The sequence below is a fragment of the Terrapene carolina genome, unplaced genomic scaffold (assembly GCF_002925995.2).
Source record: "Terrapene carolina triunguis isolate 2854851 unplaced genomic scaffold, T_m_triunguis-2.0 Scaffold23, whole genome shotgun sequence".
NCBI classification, from domain to species: domain Eukaryota; kingdom Metazoa; phylum Chordata; order Testudines; family Emydidae; genus Terrapene; species Terrapene triunguis.
Window position 1 is genome coordinate 25,492,899 of NW_020664374.1, and position 17,181 is coordinate 25,510,079.

At 43.1% G+C, this 17,181-nt stretch overlaps 1 protein-coding gene across 1 annotated transcript in view; it reads left to right on the plus strand.

Moving 5' to 3' along the window:
* LOC113406191 (interleukin-1 receptor accessory protein-like 1) overlaps nt 1–17,181 on the plus strand; it is a 544,469-nt gene that overhangs the window by 51,807 nt on the left and 475,481 nt on the right. The gene's annotated exons all lie outside the window — the stretch shown is intronic.

The following is a 17,181-nucleotide window of genomic DNA, read 5'->3' on the forward strand; positions in this document are numbered from 1 at the left end:
GGGGAGGGGGGCCGGAGCCCCGGGGGGAGGGCTCCTTTTTCCCCCCGGCGGCTGAAGGGAGGGCGCAAGCCCCAGCCGGGACTCAGCCCTCCCCCCGGCCGCCAGGGGCAGGGCGGCGAGCCCGCTCTCCCCCCGGTGGCCAGAGCGCAGGGCGGCGAGAGGGTGGCGAGCCCCGGTAGGGGCTCGCCGCTCTTCCCCCCGGCGGCCGGGGGGAGGGCGCCAGGGGGGAGGGCGGCCAGAGCGCCGGGGGGAGGGCGGCGAGCCCAGCCGTGGCCCCGCTCTCCCCGGGGGCCGGAGCGCCGCGCCGCCCCCCTCCAGGTGCCGCCCCAAGCACAAGCTTGGTGGGCTGGTGCCTGAAGCCGGCCCTGAGTCCTTGAACATCTTGTGCCTGTGGATGGCCCTTAGACCTGGCATTTGCTTTCCCTATTGTTCTATCAAGATGCAAGTCTGTTAACCTTTAGGGCAAATGTAAGACTTCCCATGCCCTTTAGGTTTTGCTTGAGAGAGAGAGGCATATATTTTGGGATCAGAATTTTCATCTCATATTGTCAAGTGTCTGTGTCTCTGTCATCTTTAATCCTTTGTACATCTGTGGAGAGCCTCTTGGGTGGCCTCATGTTATAAATCAATCAATATACTATGAAAAGCATCAACATTACATAAAAGTTGCTCACAAAATAAGACTTGTTTTAGCACAGGAACAATATTATAGTATTGAAACGACAATTCTTATTGCTTCTTGTTCACTGTTAATGACTCGCGTATCTGGCTGGAATAAAATGATCAAATGTTGGCTTTTTCATGTTTTTTAAAGAGGTTAAATATTCATTGCAATAATTGTGTTTTCCAGTGCAGATTTGCAAGCTGTTAGTATCCATAGCTAAAAATGTTGCATGTTGTTAACTAATGAAACATGGAAATTGAAATAAATTGTTTATGGATTCGTAAGCATTTTTGAGTATGTCTACACTGAAGATGGGATGAGCCTCCCAACCCACACTGACAGACTCATACTAATGGGGCTTGAGCTAGCACTCTAAAAACAGCTGTGTGGACATTGCGGCTCCAGAAGAAACTCGGGTTAGCCACCCGAGCTTAACCCCACCCGCCCACGTAGGCTTGAGCTTGACTAGCCCAGCCCAAGTCTCCACTGGAGCCACAATGTCCATACAGATATTTTTGGCACACGAGCTTGGGATCTCTAGGAGTGTGCATGGATTCCTATAGTGGGCCTATTTTGATGCTAGAAACCTTGTCCCCCTTGTGATGGTAGTACTGTTGAAGTGAGGTGTGGAACGACCTGGAATCACCTGATATGGACAGAAAAGAAAAGAAAAAAAACATGTGAAGGGTAAAGGAGAGAGTCTCAGCAGTTGGCTGTATCAAAGGTGGGATGCAGGATGCATAACTTTGATCCTTTGGGAACAAAATAATGTGTGTCAAGTCTGTGTGGGAGTCTTGTTATTACAGTGGTAGGATTTTTAAAATGAAGACAGAATGAAATTGATACTGGGACTCTGATGCGGATCCTTTCTCTGCCTCCTCCTCCAATCTAAGGTCAGAGATTTAAGAGATCAGGAGAAAAGTGCGTGTGGAAGTTCTTCATTTCCAGTCTAGCTTTCCCTCACTGTTTTATGGAGGCTGGCATTCTTCTCTCCATTCCCCAGAAAGGTTGGCATTTAAGGAGTTGTGTAGATTTTTTCCTTTACATCTTTCCCCTCCTCATGCTAAGAAGTTGGGACCCAAAGGCCTAAGGGCTCTCATGTCTCCTTTCCTGATTGGAAGGGTATAAGACCTGTGACAGTTTTGGTATTTGAAGGGACTTCTTGAGGGTGCAGAGCAAAATGAGCAGTGCCCCCTTACTCTGCTGGCTCTGTCTAAGAATAAGTTGTCCACTAATGTGTTAATCAGTGTATTTAGCTTGGAACCATCTGCTTGATCAGTCACGGCTTCTCACTGTGCACACAAGCTCAGGCTCTTTACCCTATGTCCTCAAAGACATGACTTTAAGTCTTCACCTTTAGACACTTTGATCATGAATTCCCTTCCTTACCATCACTAATTTGTTTTCCACAAAATGGTTGTTACTGAGATCACTGACTTCTCTGTGACTTTATTCTCTGATCTAATTTAATGACTCTTCTTGGGGGTAAAGAATCATCTACTGTCCTTCAGTGTTACAAATGTTGAATGACGGGATCTGCTGTTAAGTCATGTGCTCTCTGGTTAAAGAACACGTCTTTATCAATCAATCCCAGTTTTTAAAATGGGGCAATCACCATAGTTGCTGAGCGCCTTCTAGGAAGTTAAAAATAAATCCACAAATGGCATGTGGCCTAGTTTTCTTCCTGGCTTCTCCATTGCAGTCGGGTAATTTTTTTTTCTTTTCTTTTAGGTTGCATTTCCTCCTCCTTTCTCCTCACTCTTCTCCCCCCTCCTTTCCTCTTTTTTTTTTTTTTTACTTCTTCATCTTATATAGTTTTCATCCACTTCCTCATTTTTTTATGCTGCTTTTAGTTGCATAGCTGGAAAAGTTAAATCAAATGAGTTTTGCTATTCACTCAAAGAAGCTTTATCCTGAAGGTATTGAAATGTGTGCTCATTCAGCAGTCCTGTGGAAATGAAGTCCAAAAGTCTTCACTATTGCAAAGAAAGTCCTGTATACTGCTCTCACAACCTTCAAGCTTGAGGTTGGCAGCTTCATAGGTCCTGAGGGGAACACAGTTGCAAGTGAGATCTTTGTCACAAAGAAAGAGGCCTTCTCTAAAATATCTAGGGCTAGTTCTGTGGAGGGCTTTGAAGATAAGGACTGAGACTTTGTGAACTGGACCCAGTATCCTATGATGAGGCAGTGTCCTGAGCAGAGTTCCAGGGTGATTTGCTCTCAGCAGCCAGAATTTAGAGATTTGGAGTGAGATTTCATGCTGTACTTTAAGAGGCTCAGCATAGAATTTGTAGCTCAGAATGACAGGGAACTAAAATGGCTTTAAGTTACCTTTGCATCCTCCCAATCCTGCGATATTTCAGGGACTGGAGAAGTCCTCATCATAATTTAGTCCACCCTGGAGCAGGGTGCTGGAACAATTTGTATGGGGGCTGACAGCCATCAAACCAAACTGTAAACCCTGTATGATGGAAACCACTTCAAGCCAGGGGATGCGGCAGCACCCCCAGCACCCCAATTCCAGCACCTATGCCCTGGAGGCCTCTCTAAGTTCCAGCAGTCTCTCCAGGCTGCCCTACGAGCTTCAACATTACCCAGAATATCCCCAATGCTGCATTCTATGGCCACATGACTGGCACACGCCACCTGACCCCGGTAAGTCCTCTATGCAGGGGCTTGAAAGAAAATTTGTATTGTTTTCTGTAGTTCTTGCACTAGGGGAATCCTATGCAGACATTTTATACAGCCCATTTATGTTACTCTGGCTCTTTGACCCAGAGGAGAGGGCCAGAGAAGAGGTGAAGCTCTCCCCCTTTACATCTAGTTACAACTTAATTTTATGCTCTTTCTGTATTCAAGTGAATGTTCAATTTGCATCTTTTTAGGACAAATGAATTTGGTTTTGGTTGAAATTATGTTCTAATAATAATCAGTTTTTTGAACAATTTATGCCTATACCAGTTTATCCTGACTACTATGAGATACTTTTTCTTTCATATGTACAGATTTAGTAGCACAACCAAATGTTTTTGAGGTACTGAACCGATGTCACACTTCCGTTTAAAGAAAGCGAATCCTATTTTATTTGTGGAAAGCTTTTCTAGGTAAACATTTGAAAGAAAGGTGAAAATTAACTTGCTTCTCCATAGGTTTTTTTGTTTTCCCCAAATTCCATTGATTTACCACTGTAAAATGTGTTGTAACCTGCCCTTTCCTAAAGTGCATTTGTGTAAGTTAAAATTATATAGGAATATACATGCTGCTGCTAAGGTATCTAGTTCTAACCTGCTTTTGGCAACTCATATGTCTAACTACATTGGCAATCTTTGTTTTATCCAGGTTATTTATAGTAATTTTCTCTGGGTTGGAGAAAAATGGCATCTTTATGATTTGATGTTGGCAATATCTTTATCAGCTGAATTTGAATTTTAAAATTAATACTAGTCATTTGCTTTTATTAAGACTGCACTCATTGTTAGCAGAGGAGGAGTCATTCTAAATTTTGTTTTTATGATATCATGAGTTAGAGAAAAGGAGTTTATTCTCAACATATAGAAGAGCAATGCATTGGCTATTAGAACTCCATTACTTAATAATGTACCCACAAAAAAGGCAATGAACAATGACAATCTGACCCTAATTATGCAACATAAACTTAAGTTTCAAATTTAATACTGAATATACTTTAACAAATAGGAAGATTTAACCCAGCATTGAATGGCTACCTCATGAAGAACAAGGAATTGATGTAGCTGTTTTTGTTTTGCTTCTAGGGAAGGAGAGTGAGAATTTAAATGCACACAATGGGAATTTTTCCTTTTAATGTTCTGTATAGACTTATGGGACTGGGTACAGCATGTGATTACTCTATATGATTTTGGGAAACTGTATATAGAAAATCTATAATATATATGCAATAAATGAATGGTAATGTTGGTAATGTTCTGGCTTGTTTGCACTGCTAGATAAGGTTTAGAGGCTTTAGTTAATTTTTAATTCCCTGGTGAATAGGTTCTCTAGGGTAAATTTCACTTGACATTTTAAACTTCAACTGACTCTTCATAACAGAGGTTACTATGAAGTGTTGTGGGAGATTTTTTTAAGAATTGTTTTGCTTTGTTTTCATCTTTCATGATCATATCTCAACAAAGGTTACAGAAGATGTTTCCTTTCAGCCCTATTTCATGGAAAGCTGTATTTAAACACAAGCTCTAATGCACACAATGAGCTAAAGTCTGCCTTCACTTAGGGTACTGTGAACTTTGGGCCAGAATGGATGTTATTTTCTTAAGTACATTCAGTTTGTATTGCAAAATGTTTATTAGGATTTTAATTAATTAAAACATTTATTCTCCCTTGTCAAACTGCAAATGGCTAGTTTATAAATCTTAGTATATTACATTACCCAAGAAAGGAGAAAAATACTCAAATAAAATTCAACAGATGGCCAAAAATTCTTCTGGTACTGATGTTTGATGATAGCTAGGGGAAACATGATACATAATGCTTGGGAGGTCTAAATTTTTAAAAGTGACTAATTATGTGGCATGCTTTAATTTTTGGATGCTCAGCCTTAAAGGGGCATGATGTGCAGAGGGAAAGGTGCTCAGCACTTTCTGAAAATCAGTCCCGTATAAAGTGTCTTAAGTTGAGCACCCATAAAATGAAGAACATGATATCTAAAGACTCTTGGAAATGTAGGCCTTCAGGTCAAAACACCAATTGGCTCGGCTAAAAAAGTTATTAATAGTTTAAATATGACATGGTATGCATGGTACTTGTAATAATATGCAAATATGACATGGTATTCATCGTACCTGTAATAACAGGCAAATTGCTGCTATTAACAAAATCTTGGTAATAGTAGAAGATCTTTCCTAACACTTATTACTATTAAAAGGTTTAATGGCAAATGAGGAATGAATAGTTTGGGTTAATAATAATAATCACCGCTAATAATATCTGCATTTGCAGTATCTTTCACATGTGAATCTGTAAGTTCTTGACAAGCATTAATTCATATATATATGAAGCATAGGTGCCTACTCTATGGCTGCTCTGGGACTCAAGCACCCATGGAAAAAAAAATAGGGGGTGCTCAGCACCCATCAGCCACAGCTGTTTGACAGGGCTGCCAACTGATTAGCTGTTTGGCGGCTGGCAGGAGGTGCTTGTGGGAGGGTGGAGAGCTGTGAGCGGCGAGCAGGCAGGGGGCCTCATGGGAGGGGGTGGAGCAAGGATGGAGCCTCGGGGGAGGGGGTGGAGCAGGGGCAGGATGAGGGGAAGTGAGGGCGGGGCCTCGGGACAAAGAGGGGGTAGAGCACCCACCAGGAAACATAAAATCAGCGCCTATGGAATGAAATATGCTGGTATTGATGTCCTCATTTTACACTTGGGAAACTGAGACACAGAAACATTAAATAATTTCCCTGGTGTTATTCAGCAAATCATTTGAAGAGGCAGATAGGACTCCTTCTACAACTCTGTTACACCTTCAAATGCAATGCAAAAGTACTTTTAGATTGCTTGTTTCAGGATCCAACAGAAGAACTGGCCAGTATTTGCATTTTTTTTTCTAAATCTTTTAGCTATTTGCAGGATACAAGTCAGAAAAAAGAAAGCATTCACTGAAAGATTTGCCAGAAAGCATCAATGTTAACCACTGTTTTTCTTCCATTTTTGTGTAATAATGACATTGATTAGTCTTACTGTTTTGGAGATGAATCTTATTACATTTGCCAGTTTTATCTTGGTTTGGCATTAGTGTTTTGAATTCCAGGTGAAACTAGATGTCATAAAACTATGCAAACTATTCCCACTGAAGCAGTTCAGCAATTCTACTGTGAAGTGGAACTGCTGGGGTTCGCACATCTCCACTCGTGCATATCAGTCCCCGGTTCTGATTACTATATCCTCTCCTTTAAACTGCAGGAACATTGAGGGTTTATTTTTTGTTGTTGTTGTTATATGTGTTTATTTTATTTCTACATTCAACACTGAAAACAATTTTGTATAAATTCACTGAGCCTGATCCAAGGCCCAGTAAGTCAATGGGAGATTTATTGTATTTAGCAGACTGCTTATGACTTTTAATTTCCAAGTGCCGTGGACTGAAAAACGATTGTGGCTTCTACTTTGTGTCTGGCATGGTCACGTAAGGTGCTTAATTGAATGCTTGACACCCTTTGGTGAATACATTTGGGAGATGGTGAGGATGAGAAGGTGACTAACACTTCTCCACTGGAGTGATATTTCTTAATCTCTCAACTGTATTTTGATTAATCTTCCTCAGTCCATACACAAATATTGGGTAAAAAATATGATATGGACAACTAACATATCTGAGTTCCTTTGAAGATATCTTTCCAGTAACATACAAGTTAACATTTATATACATATGTTTTAAAGGCTTTGACATTCTCTGTAATGTTTGGATTGTGGCTGTTTGGGACAGTAAAATATAAATTACTAGCTTTTACAGCTTTATAAGGCTGTATTTGTTTCCCACTCTTCCACGCCATCAGTCACTTTCCCCACACAAAGGACAATTTTATTACCTGTCAGTTAAAAACCCTAATCTATATATGTTTTATTATATCTTTAAAATATATATTTAAGTTCTGTTTATATTGATTTATAAACTGTTCTGTGTATTTATTGATTTATAAAAACGTCCCTATTGTCAAACCTCTGGGTACATTTAGACCAATTAAAAACATCAGTGCTACACAAACATATTGACAAATGTCAACTGAATTAAACTCTTTAGAAGCCTGAGTAAAGTGAGTAGCTCATTGTGCCCTGAAGGTGAACAAATATTGCTGTGTTGCATCTACATGGGAAACAGATTCCAGAGTCTCTAATTTTACCTGGGTTACCTGGGTTACCTGTGCAGACAACATACCACGGCAAACATGGAGCCCGCTCAGCTCAGTTCACTGTCACCATATGTCATCTGGGTGCCGGCAGACGTGGTACTGCATTGCTATACAGCAGCAGCTAATTGCCTTTTGGCAGTAGACAGTGCAGTATGACTGGTAGCCGTCATCGGCTATCTGGGTGCTGGCAGACGTGGGGCTGCATTGCTACACAGCAGCAGCTCCTTGCCTTTTGGCAGTGGATGGTGTATTACGACTGGTATCCGTCGTCGTCGTACTCCTCAGTGAGTTCAATCAGAGGCACCCGGGAAAGTTCTTCAGCAGATTCCTCTAAGAAATACTGAACCAAACTTTCCACTCTGGGCATCTGATTCTTGACGATGATGGCTATCAGTCGTAGTACATCATTTTCTGCCAAGCACCCAGAAGATGCTGATGGCTATCAGTCATGCTGCACCGTCTGTTGCCAGCTTAAGATGTAAAAAATAGATGGACCAGATTTGTTCTTTATTCATTTGCTTCCCCCTCCCTCCATGAAATCAACGGCCTGCTAAACCCAGGGTTTTGAGTTCAATCTTTGGGGGGGCCATTCTGTGTGACAGTTGTTTGTGTTTCTCCCTGATGCACAGCCACCTTTGTTGATTTTAATTCCCTGTACCTGTACGCCATGTCGTCAGTTGCCCCTCCTTCCCTCCGTCAGACACTAGTTTCGCGCCTTTTTTCAGACCAGACGCCATAGCACTGGGATCATGGAGCCCGCTCAGATCACCGCAGCAATTATGAGCACTATGAACACCACGCGCATTGTCCTGGAGTATATGCAGAGCCAGGACATGCCAAAGCAAAACCAGGACCAGCCGAGGAGGTGATTGCAGCGCAGCGACGAGAGTGATGAGGAAAGTGATATGAACATAGACCTCGCACAAAGTACAGGCCCCAGCAATGTGCAAATCATGGTGTTACTGGGGCAGGTTTATGGTGTGGAATGCTGATTCTGGGCCCGGGAAACAAGCACAGACTGGTGGGACTGCATCGTGTTGCAGGTGTGGGACGATTCCCAGTGGCTGCGAAACTTTCACATGCGTAAGGGCACTTTCATGGAACTTTCTGGCTTGCTTTCCCCTGCCCTGAAGTGCCAGAATACCAGGATGAGAGCAGCCCTCACAGTTGAGAAGCGAGTGGCGATAGCCCTGTGGAAGCTTGCAACGCTAGACAGCTATCGGTCAGTCGGGAATCAATTTGGAGTGGGCAAATCTACCGTGGGGGCTGCTGTGATCCAAGTTGCCAGGGCAATCAAAGACCTGGTGATATCAAGGGTAGTGACTCTGGGAAACGTGCAGGTCATAGTGGATGGCTTTGCTGCAATGGGTTTCCCAAACAGTGGTGGGGTGATAGACGGAACCCATATCCCTATCTTGTCACCAGAGCATCAAGCCACAGAGTACATAAACCGCAAGGGGTACTTTTCAATGCTACTGCAAGCCCTGGTGGATCACAAGGGACGTTTCACCAACACCAACATGGGATGGCCAGGAAAGGTACATGATGCTCGCGTCTTCAGGCACTCTGGTCTGTTTCGAAAGCTGGAGGAAGGGACTTTCTTCCCGGACCAGAAAATAACCGTTGGGGATGTTGAAATGCCTATCATTATCCTTGGGGACCCAGCCTACCCCTTAATGCCATAGCTCATGAAGCCGTACACAGGCAGCCTAGGCAGTAGTCAGGACCTGTTCAACTATAGGCTGAGCAAGTGCTGAATGGTGGTGGAATGTGCATTTGGACATTTAAAAGCACACTGGCGCAGCTTACTGACTCGGATAGACCTCAGCGAAACCAATATCCCCATTGTTATTGCTGCTTGCTGTGCGCTCCACAATATCTGTGAGAGTAAGGGGGAGACATTTATGGCGGGGTGGGAGGTTGAGGCAAATCGCCTGGCCGCTGATTACGCGCAGCCAGACACCAGGGCGGTTAGAAGAGTACAGCACGGCGCGTTGCGCCTCAGAGAAGCTTTGAAAACGAGTTTTGTGACTGGCCAGGCTACGGTGTGAAACTTCTGTTTGTTTCTCCTTGATGAACCCTCCGCCCCCGCCCCTGGTTCACTCTACTTCCCGGTAAACCAACCACCCCACCCTCCCCTCCCCGCTTCAAGCACCGCTTGCAGAGGCAATAAAGTCATTGTTACTTCTCATTCATGCATTCTTTATTAATTCATCACACAACTAGGGGGATAATTGCCAAGGTAGCCCGGGATGGGTGGGGGAGGAGGGAAGGAAAAGGACAAACTGCAGTTTAAAACTTTAAAACTTTAACACTTATTGAAGGCCAGCCTTCCGATGCACGGGCAATCATCTGTAGTGGAGTGACTGGGTGGCCGGAGGCCCCCCACCGTGTTCTTGGGCATCTGGGTGAGGAGGCAATGGGACTTGGGGAGGAGGGCTGTTGGTTACACAGGGGCTGTAGCGGCGGTCTCTGCTCCTGCTGCCTTTCCTGCAGCTCAACCATATGCTGGAGCATATCAGTTTGATGCTCCAGCAGCTGGAGCATCGACTCTTGCCTTCTGTCAGCAAGCTGATGCCACCTATCATCTTCAGCCCGCCACTTGCTCTGTTCAGCCCACGATTCAGCCCGCCACCTCTCCTCTCGTTCATATTGTGCTTTTTTGCACTCTGACATTGACTGCCTCCACGCATTCTGCTGTGCTCTTTCAGCGTGGGAGGACATCTGGAGCTCCGAGAACATATCATCCCGAGTCCACCGTTTTCTCCTTCTAATCTTCGCTAGCCTCTGTGAAGGAGAAACATTTGCAGCTGGTGGAGGAGAAGGGAGAGGTGGTTAAAAAAGACACATTTTAGAGAACAATGGGTACACTCTTTCACGTTAAATTTTGCTGTTCACATTACACAGCACGTGTGCTTTCGTTACAAGGTCGCATTTTTCCTCTTATATTGAGGGCCTGCCGGTTTGGTGTGAGAGATCACTCACGCAGTGCCAGGCAACAGATTTCGGCTTGCAGGCAGCCATGGTAAGCCACAGTCTTTTGGCTTTTTTAACCTTCATAACATGTGGGAATGGTTTCAAACAGCAGCGCCCTCATTTCCCATACCAAGGACCCATTGGGTTGGCCATTTAAAATGGGTTTGCAATGTAAAAGGAGGGGCTGGGGTTTCCGTGTTAACATGCAGCACAAACCCAACTACCCCCCCACACACACACCCAATTCTCTGGGATGATCACTTCACCCCTCCCCCACACCGCATGGCTAACAGCGGGGAACATTTCTGTTCAGCCAAGCAGGAATGGGCACCTCTGAATGTCCCCTTAATAAAATTACCCCATTTCAACCAGGTGACCGTGAATGATATCACCCTCCTGAGGATAACAAAGAGAGATAAGGAATGGATGTTGTCTGCATGCCAGCAAACACCGGGACCATACGCTGCCATGCTTTGTTATGCAATGATTCCAGACTACGTGCTACTGGCCTGGCGTGGTAAAGTGTCCTACCATGGCGGACGGGATAAGGCAGCCCTCCCCAGAAACCTTTTGCAAAGGCTTTGGGAGTACATGAAGGAGAGCTTTCTGGAGATGTCCCTGGAGGATTTCCGCTCCATCCCCATACACGTTAACAGACTTTTCCAGTAGCTGCACTGGCCGTGATTGCCAGGGCAAATTAATCATTAAACACGCTTGCTTTTAAACCATGTGTAATATTTACAAAGGTACACTCACCAGGGATCCCTTGTGTGCCCTCAGGGTCTGGGAGCACGCCTTGGGTGAGTTCAGGGGTTACTGGTTCCAGGTCCAGGGTGATAAACATATCCTGGCTGTTGGGGAAACCGGTTTCTCCGCTTCCTTGCTGTGAGCTCTCTTCATTGTCTTCATCATCATCTTCCTCATACCCCGAACCCGCTTCCCTGTTGCGTGTTTCTCCATTGACGGAGTCAAAGCACACGGTTGGGGTAGTGGTGGCTGTATCCCCTAGCATGCAGCTCCACGTAGAAGCGGCATGTTTGCTGCTCTGCCCCGGACCTTCCGTTTGCCTCTCTGGCTTTGTGGTAGGCTTGCCTTAGCTCCTTAAATTTCACGCGGCACTGCTGTGCGTCCCTGTTATGGCCTCTGTCCTTCATAGGCTTTGAGACCTTTTCTAATATTTTGCCATTTCGTTTACTGCTACAGAGTTCAGCTAGCACTGATTCGTCTCCCCATATGGCGAGCAGATCCCGTACCTCCCGTTCGGTCCATGACAGAGCTCTTTTGCGATCCTGGGACTCCATCATGGTTACCTGTTCTGATGAGCTCTGCGTGGTCACCTGTGCTCTCCACTCTGGGCAAACAGGAAATGAAATTTAAAAGTTCGTGGGGCTTTTCCTGTCTACCTGGTCAGTGCATCTGAGTTGAGAGTGCTGTCCAGAGCGGTCACAATGAAGCACTGTGGGATAGCTCCCGGAGGCCAATAACGTCGAATTCCGTCCACACTACCCCAAATCCGACCCACAAAGGCCGTTTTTAGCGCTAATCCCCTCGTCGGAGGTGGAGTAAAGAAACCGGTTTAAAGGGCCCTTTAAGTCAAAAAAAAGGGCTTCGTCGTGTGGACGTGTCCAGGCTTAATTCGATTTAATGCTGCTAAAGTCGACCTAAACTCGTAGTGTAGACCAGGCCCTAGACTGCTCCAAAGAGACCCTGCTTCCTTTCAAATGGTGGTCAGTGGAAAACATTGTCTCTTAAGGTAGCCAGCATGAAAAATATGTAGGCCACAGTTTTCAGACTAAGGACCAAATCTTGCAAAGACTTTAACATCTGCTTAACATTAGGCATGTATGTTGTCCCACTAACTAAACTAAGTGTTTGTAGGATCAGGGCCTTAGACACCTAAAGCCAGACACCTCATTCTATACTTAGGCACCTAAATAAAATAGATCTGATTTTCAAAGATGCTCAATATCTCCTGCTTCCATTGAAAAAAACCCAAACAAAACATAATGTTAGACTGCAAATACCATCTTCTCCCTGGGGAAAGAACAAACCATACATGAAAGATGTTAGCCACACCAATTTAGTGCACTTCTGAAAGCCATTAAGGTACTATGGTGATAAGGGCTGGGTAAGAACCTGAAGAGAAAAGAAGTTGGGGTGTTCAGCACCTCTGAAAATCAGGCTACTTTTATTTAGGTGCCTAGGTATGGTTTTGTTGAAAATCTTAGCCAGAGGGTTATATCGATCCATCTCAAGAACTTGAATTGCACCCATAATAAAATCAGAAGCCAGACAGTCTGAAGATCTGCATGAATGCAGTGTAGTTATACCCATATCAATCCCAGGATATTAGAGAGACAAGGTGGGTGAAGTAATATCTTCTATTGGACCAACGTCTGTTGGTGAGAGAGACATGAGAAAGAGCTCTGTGTGACTTGAAAGCTTGTCTCTCTCACCAACAGATGTTGGTCCAATAAAAGATATTACCTCACCCACCTTGTCTCTCTGCAGATCTCCAGGACTGTTCCCCATGCATGACCAGTAAGTTGCAGACATTACCTTGATGCCATTTTTCCTGCCCCTCTACCCTCAAGGTTAGACAACTGCAATGAACTAACTTTACACGGGGCTGCTGTTTCATTCACAAAATGTGAAGTTGAATGCACATTAAGTTGAGCAAGTGAAACTTTATTAAATCATGAGGACTGAAATGTCCATGTGACTGAATTGATTCCAGCCTAGCTCCCCATGTTTCTGGTTCCACTGGTGTCCTGTCAATAACAGTTCCCTTAAAGGAACATGGAACATGGATCCTCTGACTCTAGTTCCATGATTCAGCTACCTTCTTAAATTATCTTAGAAACTGAAACTAGTGGAAACGGTGGCAGCTCAGTTATTAAGTGGAGTTTCTTGTCTTGAGCCTGTGATAGCAATGTTCTGTGCTTTGCACTTGCTGCCTGTAGCATTCACGTTGGAGTTTAAGGTTTTGGTATTGACTTGTACAGCTCTAAGTCATCTGGGACTTGCTTATCTGAGAGATGCCTCTAGGCCTGTGCCATAAGGCAACCGCTGTGATCAGCAGAGATGGTTAAACTCCATCCTTCTTAGTATCATAGAAAAAGAGCTGCTGGCAGGGAATTTTTTTTTTTTTTTTTAATGAGGAACCTGAGACATTTGACTTCACTTTCCTGACTTAGTCCAAAATGGCCAGAATAGTTTGTACTTCATTCTGTCTGAAGGCTTTTGGGGAGAAAGTAGCATACTGTGGTGGGTGTATAGGGAGTATATTTTGCACAGTAATCAGTACTTGTGTTTGAACTTAAAAGAAACTCAAGTATCTCAACGTATGGAAGGTCATAGATAAGGCCACTAAAACAATATAAACTCTTATTGTAACAGTGCACTCAGAACCACAGGAACTCTGATCTACATTATCAACCATAACAAACTGTTTCATCTCATCAGTGACCACAAAAACAAGAATGCCTTACTGCTAGTCATTCAGTGATTGCCTAAAATCCCCTGTTCTTTCATGACCTTGAAGTGAAATTATACATGAAAATATCAAAGGTTAGTGTGATAGAATGTTGCCCTGACATGTATAAAACCAGCAATCTGTGTCATTTGTTTTTCATAGTACTCCCACAAGCTGTATGTTTTCCAAATTTAAAAAGTGTGTGGTCATGCTAAAGCCATAAAGTAAAGACTTACGAAGATGGGAGGATAACAGTAGTAGTCTGAAACTGTACTAGTATTACAGCTTTTCCAAATTAAAGTTATCCACAGCCTATAGCTACAGTCTCCTTAAGCCTTTATTAGATGTGGGCAGAAAGCAGGGGATTAACATGAAAAGGTTAGAAGTAATTGAAAAATTGCTTTGGGACATGTTCAAAGATAGCCTACTGATGTCTGTTTAGTTGGTAAGTTTTTCTGAGCCTGATGAAGCTCTGCCTCCATTGTAATATTACAATTATATTTTCCCCACCTACCATAATAGACAGAAGTTATTATTTTCAGGATACTGCTGGCGCAGTTTTACATTACAGTAATTGTAAATGTTCGAGGAGAGAATTGTGGATTTTGCAACTAATTTTAGGGGTTCTGCCATTTTTGTTGCATTCTGGAATATTCTTCAGAATTGATTTTAAAATAAGTGTGTTTGTTGGGAAAATATAGTGGTCTCACTTTATACAGTAAACAGTTATACAGCAGCTTCCCTAAAGCAACATTGCAGAAACCTGCATCTGTTCAAAATAGAGCAATAGTAGAGGTGGCAACAACTAACTTCTCTCCCATGACAATCAGGTTCGTGAAGGGAGAAATTCAAAGCCAAATTAGGGCCATTTAAATGCTAGAATTATTGCTCAGAACAGTATTTTCTCATTTAATTTAAAAAAAGAAAAACAAGGTGTCTTCATGATATTACTACAACTGTTAAAATAGAATTTAGTTAAAAAAATATTAAAGTACGTATGCAGAGTGGATTTAGCTACACAAACACATATTAATCTATATATTTAACATATAGAAAACATTTTATACTGCATGTGCAATGTCTAATGTGTTAGAGGAACCTTCATTTTTGTATTTCTTATTTTTTGTTAAAAAAAAAAATTGCAACCTTAGGCCCAGGTCCACAAAAGGACTTCAGTGCTGCAATGCTAATTGTTTCAGCACCTAACTTTTACATGTCTAGCTTACCCAGTGGACTCCACAAACCTTGAATTCTGACCCTAGGCTCCTATACAATGCATGCGGAGAGATAGGCACCTGAGAATGGGATCCCACAAAAGTCAGCATGTTAATTGGGGAGTTGCCTAAGCTAGCCAATAGTAGATGCCAAAGAGAGTGGTGTGCCTAAGTCTTGCACCTCTTAGGATGCTATGTGTCTAAGCTCCACTGGGCTGGAGGAGGGCACCTATCTGTGCTTGGGATCCACAACCAGGAACACTCTCCTGGAGTCAGGTGCCTAAACCATTTCTTGCAGGAAAGGCGGCGGTGCATGCTTTGCTCCACAAAACATTGCCAAGAGGTGAGGGAGAGGGGAAAAGCCTCCCTTGCAACCTTTAGCCCAGTGGTTATGGCACTCACACAGGATGTGGGGAGACCCTGTTACAATAGCTTCCTCTGTCTTATGTGGGAAAACAGGGGTTTTCCACTTCTCAGTGACATTGGACTACAGAGACTAACTCTCTCTGGCCCAATGTGTATTCAATTATTTAAGTATGTGTACAAAGTAGAACAGCTTCAACAGAAGAGATTGAGAGACCCACCCACATCAGAATATTCCCGTTGCACAGTGATTAGGGCATTTGCTTGAGAAGTGGGAGACCCCTGTTCAAATCCTTTCTCCTTATCAGACAGGGGGAACTGAAACATCCACATCTTGCACCAGTGCCCTAACCCCTGGGCTAAAAGCTATAAAGGAGGCCTCCTCTATTTTGTGGGGAGTGAGGCATACACAGAGCAAACCTACTGGATCTGGCCCCACAGGTGAGATAGCTGAGGCAACGTGTATCTTCACCTGGTTTGAGGATTATTCTGCCGCTTAGATAAGCACCCAGACATTTGTCTGATGCAGCAGTGTTCATGCCCAGAGGCAGACTCTTAGTTGCCTTGGGGACTTTGACAGTGAAACTTTAGGAGTGAGTTTAAGTGCCTACTGGTTTAGGTGGCAGCTGAGGGAAATTTTTTGGATCAGGTGGTGCTTTAATCTTGATGTAGGCACCTACATCCATTTGTGGAAGTGGACCTTAATGTTTAATAGCATAGAAATATATATTGCCCTGATTGTGATAAGAGAATAAATTAAAGAAAGAGGAAAAAATGTGTTACAGAGTGCAGTGGGGAAGAATATCTGTAGAACTTGCTGCTATTGAAACACTGTAAGTATCCCAGATCATTTAGAAAACTAGTGTGTTATACCAATAAAAATAGCATCTGTAAGTGCACTTTGCTAGAATTAAAAAATAATTAAGACCTACCCCTGGACATGCATGGATTAGAATTATCTAATCACTAGATTGGATAGGATACCAACTCTCCTACAGTGTTATATGAAAGGACATTTTAAGGGTTTCACACATTCCAGCATTGGCTACTTTGAGATACATGATTCTGGTTTAGATGATCCAATGATCTGTTTCACAATGACTATTAAGTTGGTATGGAAATGAATATAAAGACAAATTGTAATGTTTTATTATTTACTCCATAAACCATAATGGTGCAATGTATCATGTAAATTATACATTAATACGTTTTTAAAATGTGTGTTCTGTTCTGAGCCATTATGGTTTATTGTAAAATCTCAGTCTACTTTATATATCCATCATGAAGTTATTCAAATATGCATATTTGGCATTTTATGAACAAAGTTACTATGCCTGTGTAGTAGCCATTTTCAAGTGCTTCATTTAGAAGTGTTAAAAAGCCTTCACCTTGTACTGGTAGCCTGCAAAATACGAAAACAAGCTGGTTGATAGTACATTGTAGACAACAAAGTTCTGAGGTGTCTGATCGAGTCTCACTTGAGATATAATAACTATAGTAGGCATAACAAAGTTATGGGAAGTGCTAGTGTCTTGTGCAGATTAGTGTAATATGCCTTTTAGATATTCATACTGCTGTCACTTTTACAATTTGACTACCTATGTGTTACCT